General features: G+C 39.1%; 1 protein-coding gene across 4 annotated transcripts in view; it reads right to left on the reverse strand.

Moving 5' to 3' along the window:
• MEMO1 (mediator of cell motility 1) overlaps positions 1-18,034 on the reverse strand; it is a 109,626-nt gene that overhangs the window by 90,248 nt on the left and 1,344 nt on the right. The gene's annotated exons all lie outside the window — the stretch shown is intronic.

Genomic DNA, 18,034 nt, shown 5'->3' on the forward strand with positions numbered 1-18,034 from the left:
AGTCATTTTTTATATGATCAGATACTTTTCTTCCATATATTCTTTTCATTCACTCATCTGTTTGATAAATCTTATAAAATGTCTATTATATGCCAGTACTATTTCTGGTACTAGTACTGTGAAGACAACAATAAACAAGACAGGTGGGTCTATGTTCTCATGGGGTATATATTCTAGAGAAGGGAAGCCAAGAGTAAACAAGTAAACAAATAAAGTAGCTTCAAACTGTGATGAATGCTATGAAAGAAATAGACTATTTCATTGCCACTTTATGTGCAATAAAGGAAGAATAAGTAAAAATGACAGGAAAGGCACCCCAAGCATGTGATAATTGAATTGCAACCTGAAGAAAAAGAAGAAAGCAGCAAGAAAAGAGCTGGAGGAAGAGACTTCCAGGAAGAGCGAACAACAAGCACAATGGCCCTGAGGTCAGGAACCAGGAAGAAAAAGGATCGGTTTCGTGAATCCTAAAATATAGTGAACAAAGGAGAGAATGACAAAAGACAAGGGAGGATAGGCAGGCACAGGCCAAATCATGTAGGTTACCTAAAATCAGAAGCTTAAAAACAAGAGGTCATCAAAGCAGCAATCATTAAGCAGTACAGCCATATTACCTGACTTAAATAGTTCTAAATATTTGTAAACTAAGCACACTACAAAATATAATGAAAGACATACTTTAAGGCTAACTCTGTTATCATATATTAATATTTAGCAAGTTGGTGTCAGACCAATAGCATAATAATCTGGTCAGATTAGTCATTCACTCACTCATAAAGCATTTAGTGAGTTCCTGCTCTGTGCCAGACACTTCTCTGGGTGCTAGAAATACAAACATGATAGTGGTGATGTCATCTTCCACTTTGAGCAGTAAATACAAAACTAATAATAGTGATGTCATCCTCTACTTTGAGCAACCCAGTTTTATTGTATTAGAACCAACTCTGGTGTGTGGTAAAAATGCAGACATCAAGGAAGGAATAAAAGCAAACATCTGGGTCCCACATATCAGCAAGTCTAACTCAAAAGTTTTATGGTAATCCCTCACCACACTATGAAAAACACAAGTGAGGAAGTTTATCAAAATCACATGTAATTTATAAATTACATCTCCCCATTTTCCTTGAGCCATTATAATTAGAAGGAGTATGTAATATGGCATAGGGTGTGTTGGGGTGTGTATGTGTGTGACTAGTAGAAGGAGTATACAATATGGCATAGGGGGTGTGTGCGTGTGTGTGCGCGCACGTGAGTGCGTGTGTGTGCGTTGGGAGGTTTAATCGTAATTGCCAAGGAAGAAGTAAGAATTTCTGCAAACCAGAGGTTCTCAAAGTCCAAGTAAGAATTTCTGCAAACCGGAGGTTCTCAAAGTCCAAGACCCTTTCAAAAGGTCCATCAAGTCAAAACCATTTTCAAAATACTAAAAACATTATTTGCTTGTTTCACTGTATTGGCACTCATTGGGATTCACTCACTGGGATTGACTTGATGGTTCAAAAGTAATGGCAGACATCGGTAGCATTAGCACCACACTATACTAGTAGTCAGGAGAAGGCAGTGGCACCCCACTCCAGTACTCTTGCCTGGAAAATCCCATAGATGGAGGACCTGGTGGGCTGCAGTCCATGGGATCGCTAAGAGTCGGACACAACTGAGCATCTTCACTTTCACTTTTCACTTTCTTGCATTGGAGAAGGAAATGGCAACCCACTCCAGTGTTCTTGCCTGGAGGATCCCAGGGACGGGAGAGCCTGGTGGGCTGCCGTCTACGGGGTCACACAGAGTCGGACACGACTGAAGCAACTTAGCAGCAGCAGCAGCATACTAGTAGTCATTACATTCTTCACCACCCCACACTAACCACCATTCAAAAAGTTTCATTAAAAAATATCTTTGACCAAACTGTAGCTATAAATATACACATTTTATAAAATATCTAGCCTTGACTACACACTTTTTTAATATTCTGTGTTGAATGGTTGTCCCAGGGCACTTACACAACTGCACTGCAAGCCGTGTTTTTATAGAAAATTATTTTTCTTGAAAGAACAATTCATAGACAAATGGTTACTTAATCTTGGGTATTTAGCAGATATTTCCTTGAAATAACATCAAGGAAAACAACTGTCAATATCTATTGCTAACTACAAAATTCAAGCTTTGAGAAAAGCAGAATTTTGCAAACTTGTTTCTCCCACTGTAGATTTAACAGCTTCCTACGTTATCACTTTTCTGACGAGTATGTGAAATTAACAAATGTGATTCTTTAACACTGAATAATAAAACATATAAACACTTGTCAGATCTGCATAACCCAAGGAACAAATATTTTCCAAATGATTAATGCAAGGGGTTAAAAAATCCTGCGTGGATGGAAACATTCAAAGTGGAGGACAGATCAACTGATCTTGAAAACTTCATTTCACTGCCATGATTTCAAATTTCACACTGCAATAAAATCTTTCTGAAACTGGAGTTTACCATCAAGGAGCACACTGTTTTGATTTTGTTGACAGTTTCACAAGTATGTTAAAAAAGTGTAACTTATTGTATGTCAACTATATGTCTGTAAAAGTTTAAAAAATAATAAACTACCACTTGAGTTCTTGTATAGCATCAAAGAATAGCCACAATTATCTGAACAGTCTATTAAAATACTCTGTTCTTTTCTAACTACATATCTGTATGAGACCAGAATTTTCTCATATGCTTCAAGTAAAATAACATTAGAGAATGCAGTAACAGATATGAAAATCCAGCTGTTTTCTATTAAGCTAGACATTAAATATATTTGCAAAAATGTTAATAAATGTCAATCTCCTTACACCTGAAACTAACACAACACTGTAAATCAACTCTGCTCCAATAAAATTTTCTTAAAAATGGTACTTATGTTAACATGGAACGGGCTTATTGTTGTTATTTTAATGAATTAAATGTAAATATTTCTAAAGTTCCTCAGTTTCAGTCTCTAATTTGATAGGTATTAATAGACATAATCCACAAAAAACATGTTCTGTGAGGTTATCAATAATTTTGAAAAAATATCTGTTTTAACATGAAAGTGTTGAAAGTGTTAGCCACTCAGTCATGTCCAACTCTTTGCGACCTCATGGACTATAGTTCACCAGGCTCCTCAGTCCATGGGATTTTCTTTTAAATATTTTTATTTATTTATTTGGCTGCACTGGGTCTTAGTTGTGGCATGTGGGATCTAGTTCCCTGACCAGGGGTCAAACCTGGAGCCCCTGCATTGGGAGCACAGAATATTAGCCACTGAACCAATAGGGAAGTCCCTGTCCAGGGAATTTTTCAGGCACTGGATACTGGAGTGGGTTGCCATTTCCTTCTCCAGGGGAATCTTCCCAACCCAAGGATAGAACCCGGATCGCCAGCATTGTAGGCAGATTCTTTACTGTCTGGGCCACTAAAAAGATCTTCAATTATTAAAAGTGTAAATACAAAAAGGCAAAGACAAAACATGAGAGACTGGCATTTTACACTTAAGCTTCCATTTGCTGAAAAGGGGGAGAAAATGATGGCATGTCCATACGTGCTTGTATATGGATGAACATTGGGAACTCAAGAATCTGATAAAGGGAAGCAGAATATGGGATACACAAAAAGGTACCAGAATCAGACTTCTCAATGAATTACCTTTAATCTTTAAAACACACAAAATGTATTTTTAAACTTTTAATTTATAGTCTAATTTAAAGAACATAATCCTAAAGCCAGTATTAAGCCATAATTCAAATGCCTTTTCAATTTCTAGGTTCTCAGAAAACAAAAATATTTAACCTTTTTTTCCCCTCTCTGAAGCAAAACAGTATCACTAGCAACTATCAATAAATACTTATGCCAGAAGAATAAGTATCTGATTTCTCGAATGAAAGGGGAATTTTTTTAAACCTATAAATTAATCCATCACCTAAAAGAAATAGTAATGAATAAATTAATTATTAAGAAAATACTGGGAGTTCCCTGGTGACCTAGTGGTTAAGATTCAGGACTTTTCACTGCCATGGTTCCACTTCAACCCTGGTCAGGGAACTGAGATTCCACAAGTCGCACAGTGTAGAAAGGAAAGGAAGAAATAAAGAGAAATACTCAGGTGAAACCATGAAATCAGCAGTTATTTTAATTCTTTTATACTTCAAAGATGTCACTGATAGAATTAAAAGCAAAATTAGATACTGCACAAGAAAAAAAAAAAAAGAATCAGTGAACTGGGAAGATAAAGCAAAAGAAATTATCCAACAGATATCCAGCAGAGAGGAAAAAAAAGAATTCTCAGTGAACTGTGGTTCAATATTAAGCTATCTAACATACTTTTGTTTGGAGTCTAGAAAACAAAGGAAGTGAAAAAGAAAAACATATGAGATGATAATGATGACTGTTTTTCCAAATTTGCTGCAAACTACAGCCCACACATCTTGAGAAACCTGACAAATCCGAAACAGGACTAAATTCAAAGAAAATTATTCAAAGGCACATGATAATAGACTAGCAGGAAAATGGTAATAACTTTTTAAAATCTTAAAGTAACCAGATGAAAAAAAGACACCCTGAATTCACAGGAACAAATATTTTAAAATCACAGAATTCTCAGAATCTGTCAAGCGAAAATACAACAGAACATTTACAAAATGCTAAAAGAAGTAACGTCAACAAATCTACTGAATTCAATACCTACCAAACTACCTTTCAAAAACAGAGTAAAAAAAAGCTATAGAAATCAGGGACTTGCCTGGTGGTCCAGCAGCTAAGATTCTGTGCTCCCAATGTAGGGGGCCCAGGTTCAATCCCTGGTCAGAAAATTAGATTACACATGCCAGAACTAGGACCCTCCGCAGCCAAATAAATATTACAAAAAAAAAAAAAGCTACAGAAATCAAAACAGTATGGTTGTGCATATTCCCTGGTGGTCCACTGGTTAGAAACCCACACTTTCATTGCCAACGGTGCAGGTTCAATCCCTGGTTGGAAAACTAAGATCCTGCAAGTTGTGAGGCAGTCAAAAAAAACACAAATAAATAAAATAGAAGATTATGGTAGTGACATAGGACAGACAGAAAGACCAATGGAATAGAACTAAGAATCCAGAAATAAACCCAAAAATCTATGAACTATTGATTTGAATTTTCAATGGATAAAGAATAATCTCTTCAACAAACGGTACTGAGACAGCTAGACTATCCATGAGCAAAAGAATAAAGTTGATCTTAACCCACTCCATTTACAAAACTTATATCAAAATGGATCAATAACCTAAATGTTAAAACTAAAACTCTCAGAATACAAAAGCAAATCTTCATAACCTTGGATCTGCCAATGGTTTTCTAGAAATAATATCAAAACATGAGTAACAAAAAAAAAAGACAATACTAAATTTTGCAAAATTAAAAACTGTACGTGAAAGAATATTATCAAGAAAGTAAAAAGGCAATCTGTAGGATGGGAGAAAATCCTAGCAAATCATATACCTGATAAAGGATTTCTTTCCAGAATATTACAAATATTACAAACTCTTACAGGTCAACAACAACAAAAAAGCAAAAAACCCAATTCAAAAATGGGCAAAGGACCTGAAGATACTTCTCCAAAGATGATTACAGATGGCCAATAAGCACATGAAAAGGTATTTAACATAATCAGTCATTCAGTTAAATTCAGTTCAGTTCAGTTCAGTTCAGTCGCTCAGTCGTGTCCGACTCTTTGCGACCCCATGAATCGCAGCATGCCAGGCCTCCCTGTCCATCACCAACTCCCAGAGTTCACTCAGACTCATGTCCATCGAGTCCGTGATGCCATCCAGCCATCTCATCCTCTGTCGTCCCCTTCTCCTCCTGCCCTCAATCCCTCCCAGCATCAGTCTTTTCCAATGAATCAACTCTTCACATGAGGTGGCCAAAGTACTGGAGTTTGAGCTTTAGCATCAGTCCTTCCAAAGAAATCCCAGGGCTGATCTCCTTCAGAATGGACTGGTTGGATCTCCTTGCAGTCCAAAGGACTCTCAAGAGTCTTCTCCAACACCACAGTTCAAAAGCATCAATTCTTTGGTGCTCAGCCTTCTTCACAGTCCAACTCTCACATCCATATATGACTATTAGAAAAACCATAGCCTTGACCAGACGGACCTTAGTCGGCAAAGTAATGTCTCTGCTTTTGAATATGGCTATCTAGGTTGGTCATAACTTTTCTTCCAAGGAGTAAGCGTCTTTTAAATTTCATGGCTGCAGTCACCATCTGCAGTGATTTTGGAGCCCAGAAAAATAAAGTCTGACACTGTTTCCACTGTTTCCCCATCTATTTCCCATGAAGTGATGGGACCGGATGCCATGATCTTCGTTTTCTGAACGTTGAGCTTTAAGCCAACTTTTTCACTCTCCTCTTTCACTTTCATCAAGAGGCTTTTTAGTTCCTCTTCAGTAATAAGAAAAATACAAGTCAAAACCATAATGATACAAACTCAGTCTTTAGGATGACTATTATCAAAAAAAAAAAAAAAAAAGGAAAATAACAAGTGTTGTCAAGGTTGTGAAAAAAAATAGAAACCCCACACACTGCTGGTAGAAATGTAAAATGGTGCAACTGCTGTGGAAATCAGCTTGGTGTTTTGTCAAAAAGTTAAAACACAGCATTACTATAAAATGAAGTCACTCAGTCATGTGTGACTCTTTGTGACCCTATGGACTGTAGCCTACCAGACTCCTCTGTCCATGGGATTTTCCATGAGTCCTGGAGTGGGTTGCCATTTCCTTCTCCAGGGGATATTCCCAACCCAGGTATTGAACTATATGACCCAGCAATTCTACTTCTAGATAGATATAAAAAATAACTAAAAGCAAGATTCAAGCAGATACTTGTACACCAACATTCACAGCAATGTCACTCAAAAAGTCAACCGGTAGAAATAACAGAAACGTCTGTCAACAGATAAATGAATAAGTAAACTGTGGTATATCATACAATGGGTAGTACGCAGTTTTAAAAAAGAATTCTGCTAACATGCTACAACATAAATGAACTCTGAAAACATGCCAAGTTAAATAAATCAGACATAAAAGGACAAATATTGTATGAATTCACTTAAATGCACCAAGGATAGGCAAAATCATAGATAAAAAAGACTGGTTGCCATGGCTGAAGAAAGGAGTCAACAGGGAGTTAACTGCTTAAAGCGTACAAACCTCCAGTTGGGAAAGATGAAAACATTCTAGAAATGGATGCTGGAGATGGTTGTAAATAACACAAATGTTAGAAAAGTATACACATAAAAATTGGTAAAACAGTAAATTTTGTTACATATATTCTACCACAATTTTCTTAAGTGTCTTTGTATACCTGGGGCCTTGCCAGATAGTGTATGCCAACAATGTGACTTACTGTGAACTCCTATTTTTGTTTTCCTGCTAACCTGGGCCACATTGTATCAGTATGACCTCTGCAGGAGACAGGAGGGCTGGAGACTGAGTAGCTAGTCACAAAAGTGCCCATGCCTACAGACTGACCCTCAATAAAAACCTGGGTACCAAGGCCCAGCTGAGCTTCCCTGGTTGGCAGTATTTCACACTTGCTGTCACACATCACTGAGAGGACAACTAACTGGACACTCACACCTGGTTCCTCCTGGACTCCACTATTTTAATCTGTATTCTTTCTCTGTAATGAACCCCATCTGTAAGTATAACTGCTTTGATCCTTCTAACAAATCATCAAACATGAATGAAGGTGGCCTTGGTGACCCTTGAAACATGTGGGAAAGCAAATACCATATGTAAATATTAACCACAAGGAAGCTGGGTTGGCTTCATCAATACAAAACAAGAAACAACTCAAAGTAAGAAATATTACCAAACAGAAAGAGGAACACATACTGTGATGCTCAATTTATCAAGAAAGTATAACTCCTAACAGGTATTATCAGAAAACAGATTCACAAAACTTGAAACAACAAATCAACAAAACTAAAAGAGAAAAATAGACAAATCCAGAATTACAGTTGGAATTTTAATACTCCTCTCAGGAATGGACAGACAAAAAAGGAAAATCAATAGGAATGTTAGAAGATTTAAATACAACAACCCAACTTAACCTAATTAATATTTAGAGTGCATTCTACCTCACAACTACAGAAAACATACATTATTTTCAAACAAACACAGAACACTCAGCAAGACAGACCATGTAATGAGCCATAAAACAAGTCCATTGTTAGATGTCTGAGCCCAAGGGAGAAAAACAGATGCCATCACTTCCTAAACTTATCTGACCATAAACCCTTTCTGCAAAGGCATCTCCAAGGACTATTGTTTCTCAGAAAACTTTGGGAAAACCTATTCCATTCATTTTCAATGTCTCCCCCTAAGTCTCCTCCTAACTGTGACTAATAAGAGTCAATAAATAACACCCTTTCCTTGACTACCAAGCCAGGATTAGTTAACACTTTGTTATTAACTACTTTGTTAGTTAACAACTTTGCTGTTCAGTAGCTCAGTCATGTCCGACTCTGCAACCCATGGACTGCCGCTTGCCCGGTTTCCCTGTCCCTCACTATTTCCCGGAGTTTGCTCAAGCAAACTCATGTCCATGGAGTCGGTGATGCCATCCAACCATCTCATCCTCTGTCGTCCCCTTCTCTTCCTGCCCTCAATCTTTGCCAGCATCAGGGTCTTTTCCAAAGAGTCGGCTCTTCACATCAGGTGGCCAAAGTATTGGAGCTTCAGCTTCAGCATCAGTCCTTGTAATGAATATTCAGGGATGATCTCCTTTAGGGCTGACTGATTTGATCTCCTTGCAGTCCAAGGGACTCTCAAGAATCTTCTCCAGCACCATAGTTTGAAGGCATCAATTCTTCGGCGCTCAGCCTTTTTTACTGTCCAGCTTTCACATCCATACATGAAGACATCATGAAGTATACGCAAAAGTCCTAAGGCAGGTATAAGCTTGACATATTTGGGGAACAAGAAGCGGGCCTGAATGGCTGGAACAGCACAAGGTAAACAACAAGCAATATGAGATAAAAGGAGAACGTTGAGCAGAGGTGAAAGCATGTTAAAACCTTCTGAGCCTTGGCAAGGATTTTTAAGTATGATTTTAAATATTAATATGATAGGATTTTTAGAAAAGAATATTATCTTATTTACATTTTGAAAAGATCTCTCAGGCTGTTGTGTAAAGAATAGAATGGGAACTAGGCAACCAGTTAGGAAGCTCTGGGAGCAGGGTATGAGACGGCTAAGACCAGAGTCGCTTAAACCAGATTAAATGTGCTTTTCTAAGAAAAAAAACTATATAAATTGTGTTGAGATGCCTTAAAGCATTTTCCCTACTTGGCTCCCAGGACACCTTCTCCTCACCAGAAGGTTCATCTATCTTCCTTACATGATAACCCTCACCTCCTCAAGTGCGAAGTGTTCTAAGGCTCACTCACAAACCTCTTTTTTTCTGGCCACTTTGATTCCTACAGTGACCTCATCCAGACACTTGGCTTCAAATATATTATCTGCGTGCATGCTCACATGCTCAGTCGTGCTCAACTCTTTGCAACCCCATGTACTGTAGCCAGCCAGACTCTGTCCATGGAACTTTCCAGGCAAGAATACTAGAGTGGGTTGCCATTTCCTCCTCCACGGGATCTTCTCAACCCAGGGACTGAACCCATGTTCCCACCACCTCCTGCATTAGTAGGCTAATTCGTTACTGCTGAGCCACCCAACATGATGATAATTCCCAATCTTATATCTCCACCCTAGGCGTCTCCCCTAAACTCCAGACTCACATATTCACTTAACTATAAAGCAAACATCTCAAACTTAACACACCAAAATCAAGCTTCTAAGCTTCCCCCTCCAAACCTGTTTCTCTTCCTTATCTCAGATAACAGCAACTCCATTATTGCAATCTCAGGGATAAACCTTAGAGCTATCCATGACTCTTCTCTGCCTCTCATATCTCACTTTGAGTATGTCAGCAAATCCTTTTGACTCTACCATCGAAATATATCCAATAATCAACCACTTCTTATTCACCTTCACAGCTATTACTCAATCCATCCCCATCTGTAAGATGGAGTGCTACTTTCCTCTTAACTGTTGGTGCAGGCCTTGCCACTGCTTTCACCACACCCCAACTCTAGTCTACTCTTAACATAGCACTCAAGCTGTTCGAGTTAAGTCTAAACTAGATCCTGTCACCAACTGCTCAAAACCTTCCAATGGCTATCTCACTCAAGTCCTCACACTGGTCTTCCAGACCTAACGTCGTCTGACCACAACACCTCTGTGCCTCTGCCCCAGCTATTTTATTTTCCTCTTAACCTCATATCAAACCACCTCATGTCACTTCATTCTAGTTGCAATGATCTTCTTTCATTCCTCAAACACTCCAGGCCTGCTCTAGCCACAGTACCTTTGAACTTGCTGTACCCCGACCTGAAATTATATAGAATGCAAGGCTTGTTCTTTCACCTACTTCTTCACTCAAATGTAGGTCCAGTGAAGTCAACCCTTTCCTTGCCATTTAAAATTCCTCCCATTTTTAACATTCCTCTTGCATCAGCTCTTTGCTTTGTAGTTCTCCAAAGCACTTTCCTCTATCTAATGTACTTTATATCTTACTTACCTTATTTATAGCCTGTCTCCAACTAGAATATAAACTCTATAGCGATTCTGCCTGTTTCATCTTCTTCTATGCACCTGTCCCTAGAGTAGTACCTTTCAGACAGAAGTGAGTCTGTCCAATACTGATAAATATGTTAAATAAAGCCTCTACAGAAGTGTCAAGTTTTGTTAGGCCCAAATTCAAATCCTAGATTTGATTAATCCTTGATTAATTAAATTCTACGAATTCTTTTGTCAGTTTTTATACCATATCAATAATACTCAATATTTCATAAATGTTTTTAATCACGCTTTTATCATTTTATAATATATTTACCTGACAATTATAGAGGTGCTTACTGATTCCAAATAGCTCAACTTCTTACTTACTCTGGCATTACTATAATTAGAAAGAACACTAGGCTTCAGCTACAAGTCCTAGGTTCAAATTCTAGCTCTACCACTTAACAGCAGATGACTCAGGCAATTTAGTCTCCTTCAAGTCTTAGTTTCTCATGAATAAAATAGCAAAGTGGGGGTGGATTAAAGACCTGCCCACCCTACCTGTCCTACACCTAATCATAAGATTATTCTGAAAATAAAAAATGTGTGAGACAATGCTTTACAAACCATAAATGAAATATAAGTGCCAGTTAAATGCAAATATTGTAGTAAGGGAAAAACCTGACTGCAACAGAAAATCTCAGTGTTTGGGAAAGCATACTTCCTCGCCCCTAGTTTCAGAGTCAGACTGGCTCTTCCACTTACTTACTATACCTTAAACAACTTAAACAAGTTTCTCAAACTCTTTGAGTCATGGTTTCCACATCCATAAATGCAGATAATACCAAACTTGTAGCAGCCTTTTGAAGATCAGAAGTTACATACACATATATGTAAATGCAACTACAGAATACATTTAACAAATGACATCTTTATTTGGTGTCTTGACTTTCTTCAAAATGGACAAAAACCCAAAAGGAGATAATATAAACTCCACCATGAAGGTAGGGAAGATTTTTGACTTGGAAACTGCACGTGAAAGGACAAGAGAGAAAGTGAGAGAGAGGTAATTAAGCAATAATCTCAACAGTTTACCTAAGAAATTCATTCTTTCTTTCTTGTCTTTCTACAAGATAAAATAACAAGATGAAGCACAAAGAAGACCATCATACAGAAAAACCATAGTAATAATCTTAAAAAGTTCATTTCAAAACTAAATACTATACAGTATTTTCTCTTCAAAGAATGTGTTTGTTTCTCACACACCAAGGTATATTTTGACACTCTAGAACTCAAGATACAAGCAATAAAAAAAGGTTGTGGTTTTCCAACAATAGAACCCTGATATAATTCTATTAAATATATTCATGAAATACGACAGAAAGAATTAAAACAATCAAACAAACATTTCAGGAATGCTTTATGAAATCATTAGACTCTGACACATTTCCTTACTTCTATGACACTAGTGATTACAAGCTATAACAACCAATTTCCAGGGGGGGAAATACTCCCACATTATATACACACTTAAGATATAAAATATACCAATTTCAGAAAACATTAAAATGTAATACATCCCTCAGAGATGTTGAAAATGTTCTGTTTCTTGAGCTGGGGATAGTTACAGAGTATGTTTTATTTCTGGATATTCATCAAAGTGTACCACCCATTTTGCACACTTATTTATAATTTTTCTATATGTACATTTCAAAATAAATCTATGTAACCTACCAAAACCATACAGATACAGCTATCAAGCAAATGAATTACTGATCTTACTATGAAAGGTGAAAAGAAAGCTTTTAAAAGAAAACATAGGAAAGTTAAATTTCATGACATTAAGGTAGGTAGAGATTTCATAAATGGAAACAAAATCACACTAACCAATTGTTAACCAGACTTCTTTAAAATGAAGAACTTTTGAGTCACCAAGACACCAAGATCCTGAAAAAGCTACAGAGCAGAAGATATCTGCAATACTCCTATCTAAAAAGACTATATCCAAAATACATAAAGAACTACATCAATACGGAAAAAGTAAATACTCTAGTAGAAAAAGGGCAAAAGACTTAACAGACATTTCACAAAAGCAGAAGTTCAAATGGCTAATAAAAAAAGATGCTCAATTTCAACAGTCATCGGGAAAATAAAAACTACAATCAATGTCACAACACACCCTCCCAGCAATACCAAAAATAAAAAGACTGACAATACCAAGTGTTGGCAAAGATGTGGAACAATTGGAACGCTCTCACACACTGCTGGAGGGAGTATAAGTTTATGAAACCACTTGGCAGAACTTCAGCAAAATCTACTAAAAATGAATATATCATAGCCATAACTATGACCTAATAATTCCACTTAAGGTACATACCCAATAAAAATGCATATATGTGTTCATCAGGAAATAATAAGAGTACAAAAATTTCCAAAGTGGCAAAACTGTAAATAATGTAAATGTCCATCAACAGTAGAATGGAAAAACTGTGGTTTACTCATAGAATAGAATCAGTTCAGTTCAGTTGCTCAGTCGTGTCCGACTCTTTGTGACCCCATGAATCGCAGCACACCAGGCCTCCCTGTCCATCACCAACTCCCGGAGTCTACCCAAACTCACGTCCATCGAGTCGATGATGCCATCCAGCCATCTCATCCTCTGTCATCCCCTTCTCCTCCTGCCCCCAATCCCTCCCAGCGTCACAGTCTTTTCCAATGAGTCAACTCTTCGCATGAGGTGGCCAAAGTATTGGAGTTTCAGCTTTAGCATCAGTCCTTCCAATGAACACCAAGGACTGATCTCCTTCAGGATGGACTGGTTGGATCTCCTTGCAGTCCAAGGGACTCTCAAGAGTCTTCTCCAACACCACAGTTCAAAAGCATCAATTCTTCAGCGCTCAGCTTATAGTTCAGTTTGTAAAGACTTTGCCTGCAGTGCAGGAGACCCGGGTTCAATTCCTGGGTTGGGAAGATCCCCTGGAGAAGGAAATGGCAAGCCATTCCAGTAATCTTGCCTGGAGAATCCCATGGACAGAGGAGCCTGGCAGGCTACAGTCCATGGGGTTGCCAGAGTCGGACAAAACTTAGCGACTAACCCTCCAAACATTAGAATAGAATACAATAATAATAAACAAACCACAGTAAAACATGAATTAATCTCAAACATAATGTTGAGCAAAAGAAGCTCAAACAAGATATACCACATGATTCCTTTTAAACAGAGTTCAAAAACAGACAAAACTTCCCTATGGTGTTAGAATACAAGGAATACAGTGCAAGTTGAGAATTCCAGTACTGACATTTGCTGAGCTGGCTGCTACTTACAATGATATCCCTATTTTGTGAAACTTCAACTAGCTGTACACTTTTCTCTATGTATGTCATATTTCTTTAAAAATCTTATATTAAATACAGTCCCCCTAACTAGTGAATCAAGATTTCTAATCCTTTTCTACCAATGCTCAGAGACTTAACTAGCAATGGTCCTATATGACGTCCAATGCTCTTAGGGATTAAGACGTCAATATGTTTGTCCGAATCTCCTCTATGCCAAGTACTTTAATGTTCACTTGTTCAGATATTTATTAAATATCTACTAAGTTGTACAAATCCAGCGCTGCAAACTTAAGGTATAAAAAAAATTAGTAGCAAATGATCCCTGGCTTCTAGTTCATAATCTTACAAAAGACCACACACATGGATAACAAGGTAAATGTATAGAGATACACACAGGATATTATGGGAACACAAAGGAACATCAACGACAGACAATGGGAGGAAAGGCATCAGGGTAGGCTTCTAGGAGGTGTTAACACCTGAGTCCTTAAAACATAAGTTATCCTGGCGAAGTGCATTCCAACAGAGGAAACAGCTTGAATAAAAACACAGTATTAAGAAACAGCATAGTGTATTTAAAGAAACAATGAACAGCTGTTAGACATTGCTTAAGAGGAGGAAAAGGGAGAACTAGGATGGGACTGGGGGAAGTGGCAAGAGACAGAAAGATGCCAAGTCATGAAAGGACTTAGACCTTATCCAATAGGCAAGATGGGCCAGTGAGGATTATGCAAAGAAATTATGTGGTCAGAGAGATTATCCAGGGAGCAATGCAGAGCACAGACTTAAGAGGAATCAAGCTGGCAGAAAGAACGGCAGTTAGGAGACAGTTATAACTGTCCAGATAGAAGATAAGGGCCTGAAACAATGAAATGAAAGATACAACACACCCAGAAACAAATACAGAGTACAGTCATTATACTGCTGATCTAGAAGTCACATCGAGAACCACTAATGTACACTATGTGTCAATGATTTTTTTCTGTAGGCCAATAAATAGCAAAAACTTTAGGCTTTACAAGCCACATACAATCTCTACTGCACTTCTTGGTTTTTTTAAACCCTTTAAAAATGAAAAACCATACTTCATTAGTGGACTTTACAAAAAAAAAGTCACAGGCTGGATTTGGACTGCAGGCAATGTGAGTTTGCTGATCCCTGCTGTACACCCATAAAGAAGTGAGGATTAACCGTCCTATGAGATTAATTTTCCTAAAATGTTTCTTGTGTATCAATGCCCCACTCAGAAACTTCTGCACTGGTCGTGACTGCCCACTGCATAAGTCAAATCCCTATGAATGCGTAGGGATCTACACCCTAGCTTCAACCAGGTCCTTGAACCACACCCCTGTGAGAACCTTCCATTCTTGTTAAACTGACCTACTTATACTCACCTGCTTCTGTATCTTTGTGGTGTTCCCCAATGTACTTTCCCCTTTCCAAAGCTACCCAAATACCCTTCCTTCGAAACATAATTCTAATCTTTTGAAGTGATTCCACCCTCCTCCTAGCTCTTAGAAGCACTGCTTCAATTTATCTGATATTTACTTACTGTCCTGAGTTACTACTTACTTCAAATTATCTTCCTGGAGGGCAGGGAATACTTGATACTTCTATCAATGGATCTAGCATACAGCTAGATGAAGATGTGTGTTATAAAACACATATATGTGTGCATACACTTTTTTTTCTGAACTAGCTATATAAATGAAGCATATTTTATTTCTCTCTTTTATCAGTAATTGAACACTTCAATTCTACAGACACAATCATTTAAATGGTGTAGGAACTACAGAATGACAATCCAAAAGCATGTCTCCTATTATATGTTTTTAGGGTTAGTTTAAGGGAACAACAATAACACAAGTAAAATTTTTCCAATGGTCAATGTTACCAATCTAGGTACACTGGGGTCTAGGGGTCACTAGATTAAATCAAAATTTACTTACATATCTTTTTACTCATTTTTAAAACATGAAATCAGCTTTTAAAACTAAATTGCTTTAAATTCACCCTTAATTACTACTTAAGTTACACACAAGCCACATATGGTCTGAATTTTTTTTTAACAATAAACTTCTCCATGAAAACTCACATTACCAAAACGACATTGACTTCATTCAGAATTCAGAGAAATGAGAATATAGTTTAAAATTTTTTTTCAAGTTGTCCATTTTAGTTCTCTATTGATAGTTTTAAAAACACAATGTCTTGAGCTAGATTAAAGAATTTTTAACATTGAGAAGATTACTGAAGAAGTCTTTTCAACTCTGAAGTGTGAACTATGCCTTATTTTACTATGAAAAGAATGTTCAAGAACCTATAAAAATTGCTCCAAAATCATTTGCCCAGTTTAATGCAAACTACAAAAGAAGTTTAAAACAGTTTTGAAAGGTATAGAAGACAAATTAGCCAAAAGATGGTCATGAAAGTGAAAACTGAGACTCTGTAACGCTTCAGAACACACTGAAGAAAAAACGTTTAGTGACTTACAACCTTGAAAAGACTATTATTCATTGATAAATTTAATAGTAATAGTGCACTGACTGGAAGACAAACCCAGGAACCAGTGACTCCCATTCCTGTTCTGCCACGGGTCTGTACAGAATCTTGGGCACATATGCATAAACTGAACAAGAAAAGCTTAGCCAACATTCTAGGTTATGAGACCTGACGAAATATTTATGAAGTACTTTGGGACCATGAGGGAAGCCACTGAAACCATGGAAAGTCATCTGCTTAATGCAAAACTATAGCTACCTGTTAGGCCTACAAATCCTTTGTGTCTTCTTAACACAGGAAACCTTCAGTGAGTCAGTAAAGTGCATGCATTTAATGAGAGCTTAGCAACCTCAGAGAAATTAATTATCTTGCAAATCTTTGTCTTCTCACAAACCATGTCACTGTCCAACCCAACCATTTGCAAAGGAAAACATGATCTGACTCACATTAAAGAGTTGCGTCTAGTTATTGATAAGCCAGTACCAAATGACTGAAAATTCAGGAATCACAGTGGAACTTTGTCACTTAACAGAAATGTGATTCCAGAAAGTAATTCCCCCAAACAGTCGTTCCAACCAGAGCTTTATTAAAGGGAAAGTCCCTGCACTCTCTTACATAAAGAGCTCTAAAATGTTTTTGGACAGTGTCGACAGAAGATTAAATTCACTCAAAACCTGACCCACCGCGTTCGTTATTTCCAGCACCTGCTCGGTGTTGAGGCTTGAGAGGCCGCTCAGGAAAAGTGCTGATGCCATCTCCAGCTGCCCCTTTCGTGAATGACAGTAACAATGAAAACACCGACAAAAGAGCTGGGAGGCCACCCCAAGCCCCTGCTTAATAGTACTCCTACCCTACCCCCAACGGGCTGAGCTGCAAATCCCACGAAAGGGCCTCCTCTCCCAGATCTCCCAAGCCCAGACCTTGCCTCCAGTCTGACAAGTGAACAAGTACTACCCTTCACTCCTCTCAAGACGGCAGAGCACCTGAAGAGGTGAGGGAGAATGCGGCCTCCCGTTCTCAACTGTCGGGGTGGGGGGGGGGGGGAGAGGGCAAAGGGTGCCTGGCAGGAGGCGGGCGAGCAGAGCCCGGGCGCACCCGGGAGGCTGAGAACTCCCCGGGTCCCGCGGGCGCCGTTCGGGCAGGAGAGGAGAGGAGACGGGAGGGGAGGGGAGGGGAGAGGAGGAAGGCGCGTCCCTCCCGCGGCCGGAGGGTCGCGCGGAGGAAGCGGGACCCGGGCGCCTGGTGAACGGTCCTCCCCAGGGTGGCTGCGGCCGGCCACCGGCTTCCCGGGAGCTGGAGGAGGCGACGAGGAGGCTCGGTCGGGGAGCACATTCTTTGCCCAAGCCGGGTCCCGAGGGAGGGCGCAGGCTGCCGAGGAGGCAACTCTCCCTCTCGCCCAACTCCGGGCAGAGCGTGAGGGTGGCCGGCTCCGGGCTGCCCGGCAGGATGCCGCCCGGGTCCGGGAGGCGGCGAGGCCGGCCTCCGGCCCGCTCCCTCCCCACGCGGTCCGCGCCCTCGTCCCTCCCGCCGCCGCGCGGGGCCGGGCGGCCGACCTCGGCCGGCCGGGCGCCGGGCCAGGCGGCGGCAGC

The sequence above is a fragment of the Oryx dammah genome, unplaced genomic scaffold (assembly GCF_014754425.2).
Source record: "Oryx dammah isolate SB20612 unplaced genomic scaffold, SCBI_Odam_1.1 HiC_scaffold_25, whole genome shotgun sequence".
NCBI lineage: Eukaryota > Metazoa > Chordata > Mammalia > Artiodactyla > Bovidae > Oryx > Oryx dammah.